The following is a 24,135-nucleotide window of genomic DNA, read 5'->3' as shown; positions in this document are numbered from 1 at the left end:
TGCGCACCCATCCCGGGCTGGCTGGCTCCCGGGGCCCTGAACTCCCCGTGGATGCCGGCACGTGTTCCTGCCCCGTATGCTGCGCCGCTTTGATGGTGCTGCGGAGCTGAACCTCGCAGGGCTTTTGCCCCTCTTGATCATTTTTTACGTATAAACTGTTGTCCTTCAGGCCCCAGAAACTTTTTTTTTTTTCACCTGAGTTTTGCTGTTTTTATTTCTCTCTCTTAAACAGGCTTCTCTGCCTCTGTGCCCTCAGGAATCGGCCGTGTCCTGCCCCGCTTTCTTCTGCAGATTTACCTCCCCGCTCTCCTGCGTAAAGGACACGATGCGAGAGGATTGCCGAGCTCCTCAGTGCCGCGGCTGGCGCAAACGTGCCTGCCGCTCTTTCGGTTCTCCCCGCGTAGGTCGCGGAAGTCGGTTTGGGGCCTGGCTCTGACACAGGCCGCAGGAGGCTGGCGGAGGTAGAGGGGGGATGAGGAAGCGTTAAAGCCTGCGGTGCGCGTGCTGCTGGACCTCACGCCGTGCCTAGTTCCTCTGCTTGAGCGCAGAAGAGGAAGAGCCACCGAGCGAGACCGAGCMTTCTCCTTCAGCTGAGAAAGGGGCAGCTTCTGTCCCCAAATGTGGGCTTTCGGATGCCGTGGGTGAAGGCAGGCGCTCCGCTGGATGTGGTGCTTCCCCATCTCTCAATACCTGGCTTTGGGGTACGTACGTAACGCTGCGCTCCGCTTCAAACTGTGCGGAGATGAGGAAATCTGCGCGTTTCACCTTCTGGGCCTTGCTGCCCCGCGTTTATCCGATCAGCCAGGCAGGCTGCAGTTTCATGTTGGGATTAAACAGATTTACCTGCGAGCCGCAGCCGAAAGGGCTGGATCTGCTTTCCGCCTTCCCTGGGCTGCACGTCCGTGCTGGCTCCCTTGCGTGGGGCGTCGTGGTCGTGCTGGGGTTCGGTGATGGGAATCACCTCGTGGAATGGACAGAAAACTTAACCCAGCCAAAACCAGAGTAGTTTGCTGTTGAATCACCGGGCCGAGCTGGGTCCCCGCAGGCGTATGAGGGTTAATCCTTGTGGCAGGGAGGTGCCAGACGTGGCTCCGGGCTGCTTTGGGAATTGGGTGAAACTTGACCCTGAAGGGAAGCCCCGTGCTCTCCAGGGACGATGCCTCTGGTTTTCCTTTTTCCCAGGGACGCGAGGACTGCTCTGTAACCTGGAATGGTTTCCGTTTGGCCCTTTAGTTAAAAGTGCTGGCAGAAGTCTTCTAAACGCCACTCAAGTGGAGCTGGAAGGAGGGGAATAAATCACCTTTGAAACTATAAGCTCAGGAACCTTTGAAATATCCCTTTCTTTTCCCCTGCCTGCCCACCCAAACATTTACTAATGAAGGAATTGCTGCATTTGGCCGTCGGACTTGGACTTCTCCCCGGCCGTTTCTGCCTGGCGCCAGACTCTGACCCAGTCACGTCCCAGGTGTGGCGGTAATGCCGGACGTGCGTTTTTAAGAGCCGTGTAAAATAGTAAGAGCCGCTAACTTGCTCGCGTGATAAACTTGGCTGATACCCTGAGCTTGCGTATCGTGAACAGAAGCAGATGTTTTTAACAGGCCGAGCGCGGCGCTTTCTATGGGAAGGGCAGCGATAAGCAAGGTGAGCTGGGGCATGTTTTCCYATCTGCAGTCTTGCTCTAGAGCGTTTCTGGAGGTTACCGGTAGGCAGGCTGAYGGTACAGGCGGTTTTATTTGTGTCAGGACCACAAAATCGGTATTGCGATATATTTGTGTCCGGAGTAGCTAATCCATAAGCTGCTGAGTTTCCAGCGCTGGGGTAGAAAACCTGCTGTCTTCCTGCCAGAACGTGCAGATGTTTGGATCATCTGGGAGTGCAGAAGGTGATTTGGTAGGTGCTGCCAAACTACAAGAATAATTTGGGGAGAAAAATCACAGCCTCTGGTCACCAAAAAGCCTATTACTTACCCAATTCTGATTTTTTTTTTTTTCCGTTGGTGTTCATAGCTTCCAGATTGTTAATTGGTGTTTTGTTCAAGCCTGCCGGTTAGCACGGGCAGCCTTCGAAGGTGGTGAGTGTAAATGAGAGAAAGGCGGCCTTTCTGTGATTGAGAAGGAAAAATATTTAAAGCTTCGATCRTTACCTTGATGTTACCGAGGTCTTTTCACTTCTAATGCTCTAAGGTGAGGGAGCGGATGGGTCAAAATGGGTCATGCTCCTTCCAGAGGACCACAGTGGGCTGCACGTGGAGGTGGTGGACGGTGTCTTCTACCCGAAGAAAACATTTTGCAGCCCACGCTGTTATCTTGGCTGTCTCGCCTTGCAGCTCAGTGGCACAGCTGGAAACAAAACTCATGCCTTCYGGTTCGGTGCCCCGTCACCAAAGCGGTGTGGCGTGAGCTGCGTTGGAGATGCCTAGAGCATCTTCATTTCCCACCGAGTGACGTCTCAATAAAGTTCTCTCGCGACCTAAAGTTAGAGCGTCGGGTATGGCGCAACGCAGCAGCGTTTCAGCTCCTTTCCTTAGCRTGTGTCCCTGCTCCTCCTTTCCCAGCCCCTCTGAACTTCCGTCGTCTGAATGAATCTCCCAAGGCTTTTGTGATTTGTAAAGCTCTCGCTGGCTGTCAGGCTGTGCATTCGGTTACTGAAGGCTCCGACTATTTTTTTTTTTTTTAATAAGAGAATTATTTCTCATACAAGATCCACTTGCATTCTGGTTTGAGAGTGAAATACCTGGTGGGGGGAAAAAAACCACATTTTTTGTGGTGGTTTACAGTTGTAATAATTTTCAGGGTCGCTATGTTATGTTTAAAGTTAATACATCCTTGTATGTCGTATGGCACAGATGCACTTGGGGAAGTCGTAGCAGGAGCATCAAGAGCATTTTRTGGTGCAAGTTGCATCTCTCCGCTGGAGCGAGCAGCCTTGCTCCCTTCCCTGCTGCTCGGTCCCGTCCGCCTGCTGCCGCCTCCTTTCTGCTGGTGCCGATGTTGGTGTGGCTGGGTGGCGAAGCAGGAGTGGAAGAAGAGGTTCGTTTTAATCCAAACCAGATGCCTGGTCTGGTTCAGTGAGCAGCTGCGAACGTGCTTGTGCCGGCACGGGGCAAACGGCGGTGAGAGGACAGGAGCCACCTCCTCTGGCAGCGCCGCTGCCTCTTGTCTCCTCGTGTCCTTCTGCCTGCAGGCCGGGGCTAGTTAGATGACGTGTCCATGACAGTAACTTTGCTTCGATACCACTTGAGTCCTTGTAGATCCTACCTCTGACTTCCTTTACCCCCCAAGGAGCCTGGAGAGCAGAGTCTTGTCTGTCCTCCCTTTGGGTTAGGAACTAGCTAGAAAAAGCTCGGAGAGCATCCAGCTGCCCGAGTCATCTCTAGAGGTGCCTGTTCATACCGTAGGATGCTTACAGATATATTCCTGTTGTTATGGCTACACGTATTTATCAGTTTGTGCATATTTTAAGAAAGGAAATTATGACTTGCTTTATATCCTCTTTAGATGAGAAAGGAACAAAAATCGAGGTTTTGCCTTTAATATACAGCTGTAAAGGGCTGCACCACCCAACCCGTCGTACCCAACGGGGCAGAAAGCAGAGGAAGGCTTAATAAGCGATTAGAGCAGCGCACTCCCACACGCCCGGCAGATAAGATCAGCAGTAGTTTCATTTAATATTAAGAGATATTGCCCAATATTGCATGGCCTGAGCCCAGCTTCCCCGGCTGGTGCCGTTGGGCGTCGTTTTTGGTGCCGTGCTGCAGGCTGGCGGGGTGCGCGCCGTGCCAGCGTGCCGCGGCTCCGCTTCGGCTTGGTTTGGCGTATTTTGGAGCACAGCCTTCATCTGGCATCTCCCCTTGGGCTGTTGGCCCTCAACGATGCAATCCGTGACCCTCCTCGTAACTTATGGAAAAACCTCCAGAGCTCAGCCAGCTCTAGCGCTCGTCACTGAGCCCCCGTTCTGCCTCCTTCCTACCTTAATTTTTTGGTCTCCTTCAAAGGTGCCTTAATTTGRGATGGGGGCTGGAGGACTGTTAGAAATCACTCTGAGCGATGGGAGCGRTGGCCGAGTAGGACAGGCCTCTCGGAGACTAATGGGTCTCTTTCAAGTTCCTAAGCGTAGTTTTTCCGCAGCACAACGGGAGTTTTAATTAACACGGACGCGTACAATCATAAATAACACTCCTAAAATTAAATGGAAGTTCGAGGCTACATTGGCATATTCCCCACGATGCCGTTGCCTCTCTGGGGAGGCAATACCATGAATTTCCACCTGAAGGGACTTGATGAAATCTATTGACTTTTTCCATCGCTGCTAAGAGTCCATATAGTGTAAGAATAAAATATGAATTTAAAAAATGGAAGTGCCTGATGTTCTGCAGAGAAAAGTGGACTAGTAAACAAATAGAGACTTATTTTTAAGCCAGGCAGGGAGCGAAAAGTTTTCTGTGCCCGAGCATGCAGCCGTCYGTGCCAGGGCTGTGTTTCTGGCGCTTCGCCTTGCGTTACCTGCTGCCTCAGCTGGCACAGACGCGATGCCGGGCGGGTTGTGGCAATTCTCTCCCCTGGTATTTGGCAGCTCAGGCCAAGCCTGGATTTAATCTCGCTCGGTTTGGGCTTTGAAAAACCCATGTCTTGGAGATGCCGTGGTTAAAAACGCACATGGGAGAAGCTCGCAACCGCGCAAATACTCGGTCGTTCTGCTGCTGCTCATGATTTGCACCCCTCCGTAGAGCAACCCAAAGCAGCCCTGCTTCTCCGTCCTAAAAATCCCCACCAAAACCACCCTCCAAGAAAAATTCCGGCAGGATTAGCAGGGTTTACATGCAATTTCCCCTCCCAAAACAACCTGGCCAGGCCTAAGCTGAAAGCAGGAGCTTTGCGTTGGCGCTTCAGCTGCAGGTGGAAGAGACAGAGACTGAGGAACCGGATCAGGTTGCCCTTAGAAACGCGTTGGTATTGGGCAAAATAATTGATGGGGTTTTTGTCGCGTTTGCACTGATCTGGCGYGTTGGCTGACAGCTGCCCCGATAACTCACTCGCGATGGCTCGCGGGCTGAAGGAGACGCGGCGGGGCGAGGCGAGGGCTGCCGATGATTTACGCGCTGGTGAGCCGTCTCCGTTCCTTTTTAATTCAGAGATGCAAAACCGAGCCTGGAAGTAATGAGCTCCGGATAATTAGGTGCTTGTCTGCAGGTGTAGCTGGTGCAGCTGCCTACAGCTGGTGCTCTTAATATTCCTGCTTTTTTATTTGAAAATATTACGGAATGAATGAGACGCTGGAAACGCAGTTGGTTTGCGGCAAAGAGTTGGGTTGTTCTCTCCTCCACCTCCCCGTTGTGCGGTAGCGTTCCCGGTTGGCTTGACGAGCGTGGACCGCGGACTAAACGGAAAGGCGAGGGATAAGCCTTGCGTGACGCGGGGATGTCGCCTGGAGTGCCTCGTGCAGCGCTGAAAGCCTGCTCTAATTTATCGCCGTCAATGATTAGCCAGATGGGAAGCGGCGTCTCGCGTTCTTGCCGTGGTGTTAAGGGGGTCGCGGAGGCCTTGCCGGTACAAAAACGCGACGCGGTGTTTTACCCGCAAACGTTAGGAAGGGGAGCGCGGAGCAAAGCGTGGTGCAAGACGGATGTACGTAGGAAGAAGAAATGCGGTAAGAGGTATGTTGTGAGGTGGGCGGCTTAAAAAAGCGCTTGAGGTGGAGGATTGGGAGATGGGTCTGGGTACGGATAGCGTATGCGCTTGTAACGTTGGGGCTGCYGCGCAGCTCCGGCGCATTGGGTCGGGAAGAAGCGGCGTGTCGTGTGCCGTCCTGCAGCTCACCGGCGCGCTCGTACGCGTAGCTGTGAGCACATGCAAGAGCAGCTGGAGGGGAGGCAGCGAAAATCCCTCCGGATTAATTCGCGCCGGGAAAGGAGAAGACATCGGAGCAGCGTGAGGAGCGGTGGCGGTGCTGGGAGGAGGAAGGGGCACTCGTGCTTCTCGGTAAGCGTTCGAAGGGCGCGTTTGACTTCCGAGCTGTAATTTTCGGAGGAGCCTCGGGAAGCCTGGCTTCCGACAGGCCCCAAGGTTCGCTGGGATGTGTTTGCCCCTTGCTTTTGCAAGCTCTTAACTGGCGTTTTGTTCCTGTTCGGCTCGGCGTGAGCGTAGATCGGGTGACGTAACGTGGCAGGCAGGASGGAGAGGAAGCATTTGGGATCATGAAAAGCTGGTCCCAACATTAAGGATACATAAAAAGCTTAAGATGAATTTCGGGAAAAGTTTTACGATGGGGCGATTCGTTTAAAGTGGGGCGTAATCTGGGATAAGCAATGAAATTGCTCGCAGTTGGGAGACGAAACTTTCTTAAAAATCTAAAATAACCCATAAATGAAAAACTTGGAGTATTCCGTGTTGCTGTTTAACACACAAAGTAAGACTGAGGGTTCAGAAGGCGGCTCGCAGAAACCCTTTGGCGATCCACTCCAAATGTTTACATGTGACGAATGGCAGCTCGGTCGCGAGCGTCGACTCCGCGTGCTGCGGCGAGAATCTTTCTGTTAGGCTGTAAAATATAGAAATGAGCTTAGTAACGGCGTTTGCCTGCAGCTCGGTCTGTGTGCAAGTAACTAGAGAAGTCGGTGACTCCCRACGTAGGGGTTGTCTGACCCTCGGGAGAGCTGGGGAAAGACCTGCTACGTTTCCGTGCAAGGGTGAAAATCGTTAGTTCTGGGGCGGTTTTGCATACGGGTTTGCGTATGTGCCCTTTGCTCCTCACAGGTAATTTTGTTCGCCTGGAAAGAAGCTTGTTACAGCRGGCTGTAATCGAAGAAAAAGGCCATCAGCGCAGGCGAGGGATAAAATGGTCGCTGCCGAAAATGAGCTTAGGTGAGAAGCACATTCTAGGGAAAATAAATCCATTCTGGAAGAACATACAACAGTGTTTTTTCTATTTGGTCTCGGAAACAGCAGCGTAGCAGGGAAACCTGTGTGCGTTCTTGCCATGGGAGCCTGTTTTAACTCTTACTACGTGTTTCCGGGTTCTCCGTGGCCTAAATCTAAAAGTGCACAAAATCTTGCAGCGTTTCGGTTTTGTGGCGTTGTTGGGGCAAAAAGGCAGACGTTGCACAAGGGGGRAATTCCCGCAAGAAATTCCTCCTGACTGTTATTTAAGGCCTCTGCGTTTCTCAGTGCCTCCGAATACTCCAGCTGACAGGCAGTTCTGGTTTGGGKTTTTTTTTKGGGGGGGGGGTTGCCTTAAAGAGAAGTCTCMTCTTCTCACAGTCCTCAGAGTGTGGTTATGCCTGTCTAGTTAAGATAGAGCATCCTCCTTTTACGGCAGCTTTTGGGTTTTAGAAAAATTTTGTTTTGCTTGCAAATGTTCCTCTGTCTGCCTTCCTTCTCCTGCTGGGTCTTTAATAGTTCCCGAAATTCCCCAGCTTGCAATCACTGTTGCAGCCAGATGGGGACTAGGTGGATCTCCCGTTGCACCTGAGCGTGCTTTTAATAATCTGCCAGAAGTATCTCAGTTATGTGGATTTTTTTATATATATATTTCTTGAGTTAATGAGCCCTGAACAGCAATGAGCAGAATCCAGAGTTAGGATTAACTGCTGGCTGTCGTCCTCCCGCCTCTGCTTCTGATTTTTGGCTGGRTGCTGATGGAGGATGGGAAGCTGCAGAGGGTCATTAAGAGCGACTGAAGCCCAAGAAGCAGAGCCTGTAGTTTCCGCCTTACCGACCCGCCAGCTGCAGATCTGATCCAAGAGGTTCCCTTTCGCATCCGCTTCTTCCTGCTCTTCTGCTTCATCGCCCACCCCATCTTTCCTCCCTGCGTTGCTGGAAGGAGCTGGGAAAAGGGCTTGAGGTTTGGGTTTAGTTCTGTTTTTCAACCCTTCCTCCCCCAATTTTTTGCATTTTTTTTTGGAAATGGATCATCTCAGAGATCTGCACGAGTAGTTGACTCAGTGCAGCCAAAGAGGGTGGCAGTGGGTGACAAGGGTTTTGGAGGAGGAGGAGGAGGTGGGAAGGTGCAGGATCCTCCTGAATTGGATCTAACCATGCCGGAATAGCAACATGAAAGAGATGCCTGGATTATTCAGCATATCCCTGTTTTCTTCGCGCTGTAGCTAACTGAGCTCTGCCGTGGAGCCAGCCTGCGTTATACTTTTTAACCCTTAAACCTCCCGCATCTGATGGGGGGAAGCGGGAGGGCAGCATTCGTATCTCCTTAAGGTTTGCTGACATTTAAAGCATTTTTGTCCCTCTCGGTCTCGCGTGCAGGTTGAGTCTTTTAGCCCAAAGGACTTACGGGGTTTCTTTCTAATCTGATGCGAATTATCGCTTTCCAGAAGTGATCTTAAATGGAAACCCCAAACTCTGAAAGTTCATCTGAGCTGCTCGTTCCTCAGAGGGTGGAAGAAGAGGGGTTCCTCTGCTCAGAGAAGATGGTTTTCTCCCAGCTTATCTAAGTTCTAAAACAAGAAAATAAATCCCAGCCTCCTTGAGGACAAACCAGTTTTCCCAAACTTGGGAGCGATAGCTTTGGAAGAATGGCTTACTTYGGCTGGGGGTCAGCACTGCCTCGAGGTGAGACATCTCGGATGTGGCGGAAGGGCAGCAGTTCAAAACGCCCCGTAGCTTCCCCAGAGCYGGGATTTTACTTGTCATTCTGCTGTTAACGCCCGTAAACATTACGTACTTCTGCGATGCCGCATAAATAATAACTTCCAGTATATAATAACTTCTCCGCTCGAAGCTTGCGGTTTCAACGTTGAAGCCGTCCATGCTCAGCGGGGCTCGGCTGATCCCCCGGTACAGGCGCAGCTCCCGCGGAGATCGACGGGATCCGCTCGCCTCCCCGGGGACGAACCCTGCTAAAACCCGGCTCTCGCTGGCGAGCGATGCCTGGGAGGGAGCGATTGGGCCACGGGGCGCCGCAAGCCGTTGGCTGAGCGCAGTTATTTCAACCTTAAAATCAAGCGTTTTGTGCGATTTAAGGCAGAGGGGGGACRCGCGGCTCGCTGACGAGCAGTTCGGGTTCGCCGTCTTCGGAGTCAAAACCCGCAGCGGAAAGGGAGGGCTCTTGCAAGACTGAGCCTAGCAGCTGGGACTGAAAATTTAATTTACCTGTGGGATTGGGTGTTTTTCTTTTCAGCTGAAGAAAATTTGGAAAATGTTCTCGTGAGCTCCTTTTTTTTTTTCCCAAGAAAGAAATAAAAAGAGCGGAATGTAAATGGTGGGAAACTCCAGCGTCCCCCCTAATGCGGACGTGTGGGTTCTGCACTGCTGGCGTGTGCGGAAGCAATGGCACCAATTGCRCTGTTTTAGTTTTCCCGAGAGGCTTGACGTATAAAATGTAAACAGCGGAAAGGTGAAATCCGAGTATGGCTTTGATTGGAAAGGCTTTCGGCAACTCGAGCCCAGCTCCCGCGGCCGTGGGAGCCTGGCGTTGAGTAGCCGTGTGCCGCACCCAGGGCCACAAAACGTTAGCTAAAAGTGGGGTATTTTTTAATACTTGCATCCCTATATTTGCTTTATTCCGCAAGTGAACTGGCTGCTGGATGATCTGAGTTTGTTTTGTAAAGTCTTTTCTTCCCCTGGATTCCCGCAGTATCTCCCCGAAGCCGCGTGAGTGTCGCCGTACGTGCCCGAGCCGTACGTGCCGTCGGCCCCGCGCGCCACCCCTCCTTCCACGSTGTTTTCCTTAACTCGCTGTGTTGCAGGCTGCCCCGCGGTCCCGTGCAGCAGCCCCTCGAGGAGCGGATCTTCACGCCGACCGTCTCCGCCGTGTACAGCACTGTGAGTATCCGCGCGGGGCTCCGCCGGCTCCGCTTTCCCCGCGCGAGTAAGGAAAATACCCCAAACCAAACAAAAACCCAACTAACTTGATCGGCCTCCTGAAATCCCCGGTTGTCCGTGATTCTGGAGGAATGCCATTTTTGTTGCACGCGAACAAATAAGAGGATACAACAAAACGCTAAGCTGGGGAACGCCTGCAATGCTGTCTCGGGACCGCGGGGTCCGTTAGCAGATGTTAGAGTGGGTTTTCCGAACGCGGCTCCGCTTGCGTGAAAATGCCTATTTTCAGCCTGTTTGCTCCATCCCTCATCTGCCTCCTGCTTCTCAAAGTCTCACTTGATTCAATATATTAGTCGCTGCACARTTCTTACCAGAAAAATAATCTGAGGTTTGTTTTTCTTGTTAAACCCTCCCCAGTTTAGAGCCATGGAGCGAAAGAAATGTTTTGGTGGCAGGCTGAGCGTTCAGGATAGGTGCTTTTGGCTCCCGCTCCTGCGTGTTTGTTTATAAAGCTTCATTATCGCGGAAATTTAGCCTAGAAATGTAGCAGTGTTTATTTGTGAGCATATGATACCATTTTGTTTTTATTCGTAGCTTTTCTTTTTTTTTTTCTTTTTTTTCCAAATAGTAATAGCTGGAAGCACAGTCTTATTTATAAGCTTTGCTAAATCAGCACAGCCCTGGGAAAGTAATATTTTGCTTTTCTGGTGGGATAGCGCAAATAGTTTTAATGCCAAAAAAAAGCGCTTTTAAGCTGTGCTTTTAATTATTTGGAAAATGGGAAGAAAAGCTGTAGATGCGAGAAATTCCCTGTATTTTATACAGTAACATAAGCTGCTTATAGAAAAACATAAGCTGCTRTGCATCCTTCCCCTTGTGTGCATGAATAACGCGCGGAGGGGTTATCGGCTACAGCTCCGCGGTGTGCGGAGCACACGTACGTATACGTATGTAAAACAAGCGCCGAAGAACAGGGATTTACAGAGAGTCCTAAGAAGTCGTTTAGTTGCCATCATTCTRTATATACCCCATGCAGCACTTAAAAGCCACTTTAAGAATATTAGAAGGCCTTTTTTTGGGGGAAAAAAAGAGTTATTTTTTCATCTTCCTTCCTCTGGAAAGACATAATTCAGATGCCTCTGGGAAAATATGACTGTAAAAATTTAAATTAATGTAAAATGTAACAGTAACTGTGAAGAATGACCTAAAATAGCTTTTCAGTGTGGAAAAATATCACTCTTTGATATGTTACAAGAATAGAAGCCAGGACTGGGAGTATCCCTGTTCGAGGCTTTAAGAAAACACGAGTTTGAAGGGAAACTTGGCATTTTAGGGAAAGGGGGGAGACTTCTCAGCGAGGCTCCTTTCCAGCTTCTCTCTGAAGCCCTTGGCAAGCTGCAGTTTTAGAGCGAGTCCTAGAGAAGATGAATTAGGATGGAGGCAGCCCGCGATCAGTGGTACATGACAAACTCATTCATCACAGGTCTCTGCAGTAAGTACACAAGCAACGGTGCCGTGTATTTGAGGTCTGGGCTTGCAACAAATACGTCTTACTTTTATTTATGATTCGTTTTATATATTAGTTTATCTAGCTGTTCAGAAAATCGCGTGCTACGAAGGTGCGGGAGCATCACCCCCTCCGCCCTGGGACTGCTTTTTCACGTCCGTATTTTATTTGCTCGGTCATCTTCTGTGGGTTTCCACACGGAGGACACATCACGGCTTTCGAAATGTCTATTTTGATGGAGGACTGCTGGCTTAGGAAGAGGTCTGCGGTGTTTTCCTGGGAGGTTATAGCACGTTGTGCACGGGGGCGGGAAGGAAGAGTCGTGCAAGATAGTGGTGACTCCCAGCCAAAACGGCTCTTTTTAGTTAAATAAAAATGAAGAATAGCTCAGTTATCCTCTCCGTGCCTTTTCACGGGTATTATGAGGACCTCGGTCACACGCTCGTGAGTTCGTTTTTTTCCAGAACTAAAACTGATTGCCAAAAAATGGGAATGGAAAATCTTGGGGCTCTCACTATGATCTCCCCCAACCCAAAATGTGAGAAATTTGTTTTCCCATAGAGCAGAGATGGCAGGTGAGGAGCAGGCAGGCAAGCGTGGCTTGTCAGGTGAACCCAAATGTGTCCGAGCTCTTGGAGAGGCACAAAATTCACAGCAGAACTTTGGTAGAAGCCACTTCTCAGTGAAACTGTACGTGCATTAAAAACAAAACCACCTAACTTGCGGATAGATCATCTTCGTTTACCTTACGTAGTATTCTATGGAAAATACTGATATTTAGTAGTTGTCTTTTGAAATAAATCCTGTAGTAGAATTATTTTAAAGCAAATCATGCTCAGGAATAGTCTGTTTCAATGAAATAATCTTAGTCTTGTRATAGTTTTCCCCCATCAATGATGGAAAATGGCATATCAGAAGAGCTACTTTTGGACATAAAGATTTAGGGTTTCCTTCTGTAAGCAGCTTTCTGTGCAGCGCTTACTAATTCTCTATACTTCAAGAAATTATTGAAGGCATTTATTTCTACGTCTGCTGTCACATCCAAAACCTGTGGAGTCTGGAAAGGAGAAACCAGTTTCTATGGTAAAATATTTCCATATCCAGAGAAGCTTTTTGACTTGGAGTTTGGGGGAAGGCAGCTGATTTGTAAGGCAAATGCCGGAACCGCAGCGAAGGTGACCTTCAGCGTAGCGGGCCATCGTGCGTGCTTGCACCCCGGCTGCTGGGGCCGAGGCCTGCTGCAAACGAAACGAGTGTGGCCTGATGATCAGAAGCAGATGTGCTCTTCCGATTCGGCATGAGGCACGAGTCGAGAATCAGATAAGATAACTAACGGTGTTAATGCACATCCAGTTCTCATGCAAATAACCTTTTCTGGCAGATTGTGGCGGAGGTTCGTAACTGCCCTAACAACAGGTTGCRATCTGAAGCGCTGAAACTTGGACCAGAAGTATTTTTTTCTTTTTTTCTTTTTTTAAGTATAACAACAACATTGACTTCTGGATGCAACCTGAGTAGAAGTATGTGTTAATTTGTTGTACCTAAAAGCGCGGAGACAAGTGCAGGTCATTTGGGTGCAACCTTGAATGCAGTTTCTGCAGCATAACTCGAGACAGGGCTAGTTTAAATAGTCGGGGTTAATTCAGATCTTCCWTGTCTCTTTTGAGCAGATAGTGCAGTTGTGTCAAGTTGCCCAACGCAGCGATAGCTAACGATGGGAACTAAAGCGGCGATGGGAAACGGAGATGCTGAAGGACCCACTTCTCCAACGTTTTCAGTTGTGAGAGTCCCTTGAGCTCCCCGTAGATGGAAGGCAATGCGGCAACGCTCCACCTTGCTACGTCTGAAAAAAACCCCAAAAGCCCTTGAAAAAAGCTTTTCTGCAACAGGGGACCGTGGGCAGCCCCCCAGTAACTTCGCACCCAGCAGAGGTGCTGTGCTTTGCCTTTGTGTCCTTTAGAGGGATGTTGCCGCAATGAAGAGCATCCTGTAGAAAAGCGATTACAGAGGATTAGCCGCTCTGGCCCCCGTGCGCTTAAACTCGAGATCTGGGTCAGGAGGCCGCCGCGGTCTCCTGCCCGGAGGCTGCGAAGTGTGCGAGGAGGATGCTCCGTTCCTCCGGGGCCCTAAGTGCTTCTTGGAAGCAGTTTGCACCGGCCCAAGCGCGTGAACTGAATGCGGGAAGGAAAGGGCTCGTGTCCAAGTCGGAACCTTTTTCCTGCTTTGTTGAGGAAAAGAGTAGTTGTTCTGATAAACAGTCCCTGTAAGCTGGGGTTGCTTGTATGTGGCATGACCCATCAGCTGTGACCTTACCTCAATATTTCATTGGCACGACTGTGTATCTGAATTTACCTCTGTGTGGGGGAGGGAATAATCCAAGACTTGCAAAAAAAATTAAGAACAAAAGTTGCAAACAGGGGAAAAGGAAGAAATTCCTACCTGAAGCTTGCAGTATTTGCTTTAAAAAACAGGACTGAAGCATCTAAAGGCAAAAAGTTACAGCTTCTTGCTGCTCAGTCAAGGAAAGAGAAGGGGTGCCCTAGCACGTTAATATTTTTAATTTCATATATCCACTGTTTAGGAGCATAATTTCATTTCTGGATTTAGAAAGTGTATTTGCTTACTTAATAATCTCAGACCTGTTCTGTGTGCTGCAGGATCCCATTTGATAAACAGAAAACCAAAGCCCTGGCCTTTGGGGCCAAGCGCCCCAGAACAGATGTAACGAGCTCTGAGAGTCTCTCCCGTGTTCGTTTTTTATTATGGAACAAGCACAGTAATTTAGCAAGTTCCTCTTTCTTTATCACTTGTCTACGTTCAAATCTATAACCTACCCTTACACCTACATAAGCTGGCACCTTCTCGGATAGGCGATAACCACCGATCAGTCARAAGGTTTGTAGAAGACTGAATTATTCATGGCAATATCCCGAGCAGGAAGAGTAAGGGAATGCTACACGTTCCTCTGGAAGCCTTCCTGGAGACGAGGGGAAAGACAGTCTTCCGTTTGTGCTCTCTTACGTGAAAGAGAAGAGCCCGTCTCCGTTCTTATGCTTGTGGTCTGCTGGGAAGACTGAGAACGCGTAGCTTCATAAGGGCTGATCATCTTTGTGTGTCCCCCGAGCAAAATCTTGTGAGGTTAATGGTAGGAAGCCCCACCAGGTCAGTGGTGGACTCCACTCGGATGTTGTCCAAGTTACTTGTCAAGATATCAAGATGGCGTGATTTTATGCTTGTTTCATTAACCAAGCTTTCAAGCAAGTTTTTGGAGGTTTAGACCCATCTCCACAACCCTTCGGTTCCTTGTGTAACTCAGCAGCAGCCAATGTGTTTCATGGACCATCATTCACGCAGCTGCACAGCTCTGCTTTTGGTTTGGCTCCCAAGTTTCCCACCCAGTTCAGGAGAGCAATTCCTTGCAGTCTTTAATCTCTGACCATAGTTATTTGCGTGCAGCTGTTTTAATTTCCGAGGAGCGCTGTTGAATGCTGACGCTATCCTAGGATATTATTTATTGGTGCCTTCGTTGCACTTGTAAAACGTCGGTTGCGCGGCTCGTTCTTCACCATCAGCTTTGATGGAGCACGAAGGACTGGGTGTGCGCGGCTCTTCGGTGCTCAGAGCGTTTTGGGAGGCTCTGCTTTTACGGGGACTAGTGTACGTACTTTGTGCTAGTCTCTACCGCTGGTTTCGATTCGGTTGACTGCGGCCGTGCGCACACGCACCTGCCGATCCAGATCAGCCAAAGAGCAAGAGGTGATTCCTCCCTGGGGAAGAGAAGAAGTGACGGGGGCAAGGGAGGATTTTCTCTTATTTTACCCACCAGTGAGGTGACGTAACGAAAGGCGTCCGCGCTTGGAGTACAGTGAAATGTCTTGGAAGAGCGTTTGGTCATAAACTTTGGGACTTGCATTTCTCATACTCTCTTGGAGATCGGCGCTAATATTCCTTTAGAGATCAAGAGCTGGGAACTTGCCTCTGGCTCCGTTTCCGGTATGCCTTCTGCTGGCTGGATGAGTGCGAGATACACGTATAATTACCTGCGCAGTGGTGGTGTCCCTTTCTAAGCGTTGTGTGTGTGTATATATATATTTTTCCCCCCCTTTGATTTACCCTTTCTTATTATAATGACTGTGGAATCTGCATATTAAACACTTGCATCATAACGATGCTACAGTGGAAGCAAGCATATGTGCCATGGGCGTGTTTTACAATATTTTGCTTAATGTGTTTTGATTAGTATTTTTCCTAGAAGCTGAGGAAGTAGATAAATTTGTGCAAGAATTGCTTTGGCGTTTCATTCTTTACTGATGGCAAGCCCTTCAGATGAGAAACCCTCCGTGCAAGCCTCTAGTTCTTTTTGGAGGGCAGGATACAAATTTTCCCCTCACTTTGTCTGCTTGGGTCCCTGGGAATCTGTGCATCCCTTTGCAAAATCACCATAGTATTTGATATGGCTTATAACTGAGAGAGGAGAAGGTCCCGAGCCTGAAAACGAAGGGCTATTGCAACGCAAAGCCACATCGGCAAAGCTCGCGCGGTTCCTGCACGTCTCCATCAGCGACGCGAATCGATGCTCTTCTTCTCTGAACCTTCCCCGGTTTCCTGAGCCGCAGAGTAACTAACTTCTGCGGCGTTGYGCTTAAAAAAAAAAAAGACGGCGCTAGCTTCGTTGTTAAAAGGAAGGTCACGGCTCTACAGACTGGATTACTAATACTGTGTTTTACTAACAGTTTATCTCCACACAGGTAACACAAGTAGCAAGACAGCCGGGTCCTCCTGCCCCGTCCCCTTACTCTGCACATGACATAAACAAGGGACACCCAAACCTTGCTGCCACGCCACCGGGACATGCGGCGTCCCCTGGGCTTTCACAGGTAAGAGCGGGCGTTGGAGCAGAGCTTTCCCGGCCTCCCCGCTTTTTCTTTATTTAACCTGGGCCGATTCTCGGCTTCGCTGCTCAAATTTGCTGTATCCGCGCGCTCRGTGGCCGGTATATAAAACTTGAGTAATGGATGTCGTCTCGTGCAGCTCGAGCCCTGCAGTGACTCATCGGTGCCGCTCAGGTTTATTAGCCGTTAGTTCATTGTTGATTCTTTAATGAAACGCTTGTACTAGCACCAACTTTAAAAACAATAGTGTCTTGTGTCCCTTCCGTTAGGGATTTTCCATCTCGAGCGTTTTGTGCAGGAGTTCTGGCAGAATTCTGTYATTCTTCCTAGAAGTGGGGCAGTAAAAGGAATTACAAAAATGAATGCTAATAAAAGAAACGAGACAAAAGACTGATAAGGAAAAAATAGAGAAGAGGAGATAAATAGAAGTTATAATAAGGATGGGAGAAATAGCGTTTAAYAGATATGGGGAATAAATTGGTTTTTTGTAGTTTTTATTAGACAAGGGTTCTGCAGGGCTAACGTGAGAGTGGAGAAGCTTATCTTAAAAAAGGAAGGGGCAAAAGAGACAGGTAATGGGGGCACTGAAGGAGACGGAAGAAGAAAGATGGGATCAGGGAGAGTGGGATGGGTAAAAGTATTAAGGCGTAAGTATTAAGACAGAGGAAAGCCTCGTGGTTTAGCTCGCTCGTGTTTAATTTATACTTGTTCGAGTAAATGGAGTAATCTAGGAAGATGTGAGCAGGTCGGATATTAAGAAGCACAGTTATGTTCTGAACAAGATGCAGGAGTTAAGCGGGTCGGCAGGGAGGTGAGCCGGGGATTGCTTGGAAATGGCCTCACGYCACGGGAAGGTGGTGATAAGAGCTTCAGGCGTCTCGTCGCGCTGGGGGASAGCGTGCTTCCTAGTCTTCCTGCCAGCCTCTTCAATTTGGATGAAATATTAAACTAYGGCTGACCTTTCTGACTGAGAGATGTGTGAAAACCAATAAGGTCATGGAAGGAACACTTCATCTCAATATTATACATTATAGATAAAACTTCCATAGCGGTGCATGTCTGGCGGCACTTAGTGGGAAAACTGGAAACCCGTGGTCATGCTTGAAAACGTGCAAATGCTCATCCTTGATGGAGTGGGAGATTAGAAGCCGAAGTATCTATTTGGGATCGCCAGTAGCTTGCAGGCGTTGCTCGGCGGTCTCTGAGCRATTTCTTGCACTTCCGCTGCACGGTGGCTGGTAACGAAGGCTCCGTTTTGAAGACCGAGCATCACGTGGAAAGGAGGAGAACGCAGCAGGGCTGCGGAGAAAGCCGTAATGCGTCGTCTGGCTTGTGTCATGGACCAAGAAATTCATTCCTGGGAAACCTGGTGAGCCGAGGGGAGCTAATCATGTGGCAGATAAGAGGGGAAGAAAGGGAACGTTCTAGACAATCTCATAAAAATTCTCATTGAGGTTTTCTTCTTCCCTTAATATTTTCCTGTTGAGTCAGTGCATACGTAGACAGTGGGATCCGTGCCAAATTACCGCTCTAGCCAGCCAGGAAAACGTTGGTTTCCTGTTCTGCTGGCTCTTATCGTCTTGGAAATGAGCGTCAGCTTGTGTCGCTCTGACGTCGCTGGAGGAGCGGCTCGACCTTGCGTCCTCYGAGTCAGCCGAGGGACCCCGAGGGCTCCCGGGGAGGATGTTTGGCCCCTGATGCCAAGGGGCCGGCTCCTACACACTTGGTGAGAGGAAGCAAAAGCAAGATCCAGAGTTATAATCCAGGCCCAGGGTGCAGGCGAAGCGTCACTCACTCTCTAGGTACGGCAGGGGAGCGAGGTGTCTTGATTGATTTGTGTGAGGTCTGGGCAGTCCTTGCTAAGTGATGCCTGCAAAGCTTGGATCATGTAGTGAAACAGCAAAAGGAGGGGTTTCTGGTCATTCGTAGCACTTCCTCGCCTCGGACCGGGTAAATTCGCTGTTGCRGGGTCCCATCGGTTGACCCTCTCTTCTGCAGGTGGAACCGACGGTGAAGACTCGAAACGGAAACGCCTACACTTGGCGCCTGACTGCAGGGCTCTGTTGTGAGGCTTCAGTGAGGCTTCAAAGGCGGTCAGGACTCTTGAAATAGGCAGTTGTGGGGTAACCAGTCCCCAGAGACAGTTTTTACTTAAGCCTGAGTTATTTAGAGGCTTGGGTAAACTTTTGGGGAGTCGTGACACAATAATTCTGAATATTTCTGCCTATATCTCACTTTGACACCCGTCAAATGCTGAATTTGAGTATTATATTATGATAGCGAGTTCCCCAGCTCAGCAGGGTGTTGGATGGAAATATTACCTTTTCRTTGCATCTCTCCGTCTCCTGGGGGTTTCATTGCATGTCTCCTTGTGCTCGTGTCACCAAACAACGTGAGTGGAAGTTTGCTAGCTCCAGACCACTTGTATTTTGTCATGACTTCATTTACTTGTTTTCTTTTAGGTAAACAGTCAAAATCTTTTTAAATCTCTCATCGCGTGAAAGATTTTCCCTGCTGTAATTGTTCTTTTCATCTGTTTGTTAGAGCCATTAAATCCCCCTGTTTCCCTTTTGAGATGAAGAGACCAGAGCTGACGCTGACGTTCTGATCAATGGTTTACCACCGATTTCTCCAACAGCAATATCACGTTTCACAAACGGCTCTTTATGCATCTTAACACCGTACGCCGGGGCGGTTATTGAGCGCTGAGCAGAGGTCGGCTTTGCGTTTGTGCGCAGTGGTGCCTGACACRTGCGTGTGTGTGTGCAGCGCGGGGGTGTGCGTTCCGGTTGTGATACAGTAATTGAAAAGCTTAGGAAGATACYGCTTCATTCGAACTAGCATCTGCTTTTGGGGTTGACGTTTTCTCCCCCAGAACCATGCCTGAAGGAATTTTCTTAAAACTGAATGTTTTCAAGGTAGGAGCCACTGGCTGGACAGTAGTAAATGCAAATATGTGCTTATATTTTGGGGCTTCAGATATCGCTTAAGATCTAAAACCCGTTTTACCAAAGCAGTAGAACATGTGTAACTCGCGTTTGACTTTGGTAGCCACGAATTGCTCTGAGTGCTGATTATCAGCCAGGTGCTCAGCAAAGAGATCGCCCTCTCGGTTTTGATTTATCTCCTAAGTACCTCAGCATTCCTCCGCTCGAGGATCAGAGCTGCCCGCTAGTTTCTTAAAGTGAGGAGCTTGCAGCGGCAGCGTTGTGAAAGTATGAGATATTTAGTATCTCTTGTGGGGGAGAAATGTCAGGGGTAAATGTACGTTGTGCCTATGCAGTTGGCTTTCCTTTGACTTTATTTGAATAACCAGAAATGGCTGATTTGTGCAGCCCTGTTGCTTGGTGTCTTTTTCACTTGTTCTTCTACGTTTTCCATTTAACACAGCCCAAATGAGATAGGCTCGCTGTTCAGCTTCCTCTCGAATCTCTCCTAGTGACCAGCCCTGGGCGTTGCGCTGCCCTCCCGAATTAGTTTCTGCAGCGAAACTAGAGGAACTCGGCAGCGATGAGCGACTGTTCCACACCCCCYGGCCCGCAGCGAGAGCCGGCGCTTCTGCTTCCCTCGGCCTTCCCAAATTCCATGGCCTTGAAATCATCCCGCCGCTCTCTGGAATGCGTTGAGCTCCGCCGGCCTTTGTGAATGCACAGCACATGTTGCTGCAGTAACGTTATGGCCAGATGTGGCCCCGAACACAGAAAGTTTCATGTTTTTGTTGTTCTTTGCGCTAAAGGGCCCCCAGAACGAACTGGGAAAGGGCTGGCGTCTCTCTCTGGCTTCCTTTCTTGAGCTGCAGGCTTGAGAAGATGCAGAGAACGGGCTGCTTTGAGACCATTCGTTTTCCCAGCGTCCGGTGAAAAGGAGCAGCGAGGTTTTCTCTTGGCGTGGCTACCTGAGCAAGTTATCGGGAGACGAGGTAGGGCATGGATGTACAGCATGCGAGCTGCTGCGGGGAAGCTGCTGGTTTGGCCACTCCTGTCCCACGATAGGAACCAGAGAGAGTTCGATGCAAGTAGTGCAAGCAAAGAGCATCCCCACAGGCAGTTAACACAAAGCAGCTGAGGCACCGTAAATCTGCCCCCCCYCCCCCCCCCCGGCTTTATGCTGCAGTAATTTATTGCGTAGCCGTGTCTTCAGACAGGGGTAATGAGAAAGCAGAGCTCTTCCAAAGCAACTGGCCTGGGACTTGGAAGGAGACAACAGGAAAATGCTTCCCTGTGTCCAGCGAGCAATCAAGAGCGGCTCTTCCAGTTGTGCCGCGAGAGGGAGGGGAAGGTAGGAGGCAGCGTGCAAAAGCCTGGAAGACCAGGAGAGACGATTTCACGTTCCTCCCTGAGAGCCAGGAGTGTTTTGGAGGATCCGGGGAACATGTGCGGCGGGTTCTGGCACACGTGAGGAAGCCACCCGAGAGGGGAAGGGTTTAGAAATGCCGTTCCAAAAAGACTCTCGGCTTTCTCTGCCTTCRCTTTAGAAGCGTGGGCTCTGCTGTGTGCGCCGAGGGATTCTCCGAGGCCGGGACTGCGGGTTGTGAGCACCAGCTGGCAGCTCTGGGGTGAATCCGCAGCGATTTCTTTGGTGTTCAGCGGGAGCTTTAGGTCCCATTAAAAACACCGTGCGCAAGGCAGGGCAGCGCTTCGTGCCCGCAGCCACGTTTTAGGCTAAAATGATCGAGCATCCTGTTAGCAGAGGACCCAGTGGCGTCTACTGAGGCCTTATAACGCTGTTGCGGTTACTGACAGCTGTGTTTAGTAACCCGTTACAGCAATGTCGAGTTACATCCATAGACAATAAAAGTGCAACGGAGCTGGATTCTCAGGACCTGGGTGTACGGAGACCTCGACTTCTAGGTGGCTGATGTAAACCCAAAACAGATTGTACTAGCTGCAACTTGTTACCATCTGGTTCTTTGCCTGAAGTGAAAAGAGTTTTGCAGTCTCGTTTCGGTCCTCAGCGATGTCACCAGTGCTAATTTAGCATTTTTAAGAGCAGTTGGACATTCCTTAGTACCTTAAGGTCTGAGATGCGGTGCCGGGAAGCACGTCTGGGCGCCACGTGTGCCATGTTTACAGGCAGCCCCCAAGCCCCTTTTTTAATCATCTTGGATCCTCTCTGCGGGAGCTGGAATTCTGTTATAACCATGATGTTTATTCAGGACTCCGCAGCCCAATTTAGATTTTGGATGCTCGCAATAAAGCGACGTTTGTTCATGAGTTGGAATGGAAGCACGGATGTAAGTCAATCGTGATCTCACCTATTCGGGCGCTGTGCAAAGCCAGGTGCCCCGGGATGCAGCTGCAGTGTTGCGGGAGCTGTTCGCTCCTCACGTTGGGTGCAGCTGCCTCCCGGGTTTTGTAACCCGTCAACTGAGTTATGCTCGTCTTCCCCCAAATGCAGCTCCTCCCCGTTATCCGAACGCACCTACGCTTTGCTAAGACGTGAAAGTCTGCGTCAAGTCAGGTAATAAACTTCCACTGCCCCTAGAGCCGGAGGGGCTCCCTGATTTTATCGTCGCACTTGTGCAAATGCCCCCTCTCGCCTTTTCTGCCTCTGTGTTTGGAGAACGTCTCTGCAGACGCCTTCGTCGGAGTCGGCTCTCTGAGCTTCCCGCTGAACTCTTCACCCCGGAGAGCTTTTCCGTACAGGAAGCTCCTGGGTTTTATGTCAGGGATTTTATGCCGATTAAAAACGCACAGAATCCTGTAACTTGTAAAGCAGGTACGGTTGTCAGTCGCGAGATTAATTGGCGATTGTCTTGGCAGTCACAAAGATGTGAACGCAGAGCAAAAGATTTAAACTTTCCTTACGTAAATGACAAAGTCGGGGATGACCCGTATAGTGAGGGTAAAGAAAATGTAAATAAATAAACTCTTGATGGTGCTTGTGGGCAGCAACCTGCCCTCCAAACCTGTGCTTTAATGTATCGTTCTAAGAATTCAGAAACTTGCCTTCTCAGCCTCCTCGTGCGTGCTTCTGTACGTCTGGGTCAGATTTCTTCAAAGCCCCATGTCTTCAATGCAACGCACGAATTCTAGGTTGCAGGAATATATGGGTGCAGCTATAGATGTGAAAATGTGAGTTATTTAATAGCGGATAAATGCAGGAAAGGTGTAATCTTCCTTTGGTTTTTGTGGCAAAGACCTGTTGAAGGTACAGCTGAACTCGCTGTTTTGTAATAGGATTAGCAGTTTTGATTGGTTTAGTAATGCCAGGAATATTTGCTCATATGATGTATTTTATTATTTTCTGATTCGTTGCTGTGCATTTTACCTCCTTTAGATTAAATCTGTGCAAATCTGTGCCGTGGAAAGTACAAGCATGTCCATATCTCAACACCTGAGCGGTTTCCTGTGCCTCTTGCGCTTCTGGATGCACTCATATATGAATGCTCAGCTTCATAGGTATCATCTAATTTGGGGGATGCAGCTAGGTGTAAAAGGTGTAAGCCTTTGGGAAAGGAGATCTGGCGTAGAGGGAAAGGCATGGGATAGCTTCATATCCACATGAATGTTAAYTTTAATCATTGTTTTAGCTTGGAAACAGTTAACTTCACAGAGTCAAGGCGTAGGTGGGATGAATGAGTCGGTTTTAATATTCATACGCTTGGGAAGGACTAGAAACACAGCCGCCTTTTCTTTCTAGCCATAAAGGGGAAAAAACGTAGTATGATTTTTGTCACGTACGCTTGCAAAGTGAAGCCTGGAGCGCAAATGCTGAGCCTAGCTAGGACGGCAGGCTCCATAAGAGAGTGCAGTCTCCTTCCCGTCGCCCTTCTCCTGGCTGCTTGCAGACCCACCTCCTCTTCCACATCGCCTCTTCCACAGTATTTAATGCCTCTCCGTGTGGTCTAGTGTGCCCAGTTAGAAATGATTCGTTTTCCTGCTCCTGGATTGAGGGCTGATACGTGGTAGATGCTTGAGCTTTCTTCCATTCAGGAGCAATGCTAGTCTGGCTTTGCGTCTCGCCTAGCCCGTCCACCCTGGTGCAGACTTAGTTGTTTGGAAGTGTTTGGAAGTCTTTTCAGACTTTACTGTTTGATGAAATGGTCTTTGTTCGGAGTATAGGAAGACAAAATAATGTAAGGCAACTTGCCATTTTCTTCTGTTCAATAATTTCTGGTTTAGGATTCTTTCTGTAATAATACCTTCTGTTTCGTGCAATTTAATGGATGTTTTCCTACATGCTTCATAAAATACATAGTTTTTAAGCAAACACAATGTGTTGCAGAAGGCAGTATGTCCTAATAAACACCAAAGTCAGCACAAAAGAGCGTTACACAGTCTGTACTTGTAAATATAGAGGGCATAAAATATCTCTGTAACTAACTAAAATGGGGGAGCAGAGTTTGTCTGTCAGCTAGAACAGCTTTTCAAGTGGCTTGACACTACAAAGATGATTTCTAACAAAACCCGATTCTTGGGATTCGTAAAAACCCAGCACATGGATCTTGTCACTCGCTTCCATAAAACGAGCTTTAAAAGCGGAGCGCTTGAATAACCGGAGCCCACCGTTAACTCTGGTGTCGAACAGCTTCTGAAGCCGTTTCTAACTTCAGCAGCGAGGGCTGCCCGACAGGGGCGAAGGTTTGAGATCGATAAACACGGTGCTTCTCTTGCAAGCAGGACTCTCAACATGCTGCTTTCCCCTCGTGACGGAGAGCACGGAAGGATTCGGTTGCTGCAGAGTAGTAATTTTACTTCGGGCTCCTTGTAGCTTGAAAGGACTGTGCTGATGCTCTCCACAGACCCATCCTTATGGTGCTGTTGGACTCCAGTATTTTAATTAGTGGCTTTAAATTGTCCAAATTTGCACAAAGTTGTGCACAACTTGATGGCATTTCTCTGCTTCGGCGTAAGGCAGTAAAACTGGAACGTTTTGTCTCGTTGATGTCGCAGGATCATAGCAAGCCTGGGGTTGGACTTGGCCTCTGGAGATCATCTAGTCCAAGTGCCCTGCTGAAAGC

The 24,135-nt window shown here is 49.2% G+C and overlaps 1 protein-coding gene across 16 annotated transcripts in view; it reads left to right on the top strand.

Moving 5' to 3' along the window:
* EIF4G3 (eukaryotic translation initiation factor 4 gamma 3) overlaps positions 1-24,135 on the top strand; it is a 117,010-nt gene that overhangs the window by 13,892 nt on the left and 78,983 nt on the right. For 13 of the 16 annotated variants that reach the window (XR_003253769.1, XR_003253770.1, XM_026067427.1 and 10 more), the window contains one exon: positions 16,029-16,157. The exons of 1 other annotated variant lie outside the window; for it this stretch is intronic. The gene's annotated coding sequence lies outside the window, so the exon portion shown is untranslated. Of the gene's footprint in view, positions 1-9,697; positions 9,774-16,013; positions 16,158-24,135 lie in introns of those variants that run through there. 2 more of the 16 variants (XM_026067429.1, XM_026067428.1) reach the window with 2 other exon arrangements.

The sequence above is a fragment of the Apteryx rowi genome, unplaced genomic scaffold, assembly GCF_003343035.1.
Source record: "Apteryx rowi isolate R43461 unplaced genomic scaffold, aptRow1 scaffold_259, whole genome shotgun sequence".
NCBI lineage: Eukaryota > Metazoa > Chordata > Aves > Apterygiformes > Apterygidae > Apteryx > Apteryx rowi.
Note: the sequence above shows the minus strand (reverse complement) of the source record. Positions and strands in the feature narration are given on the sequence as shown.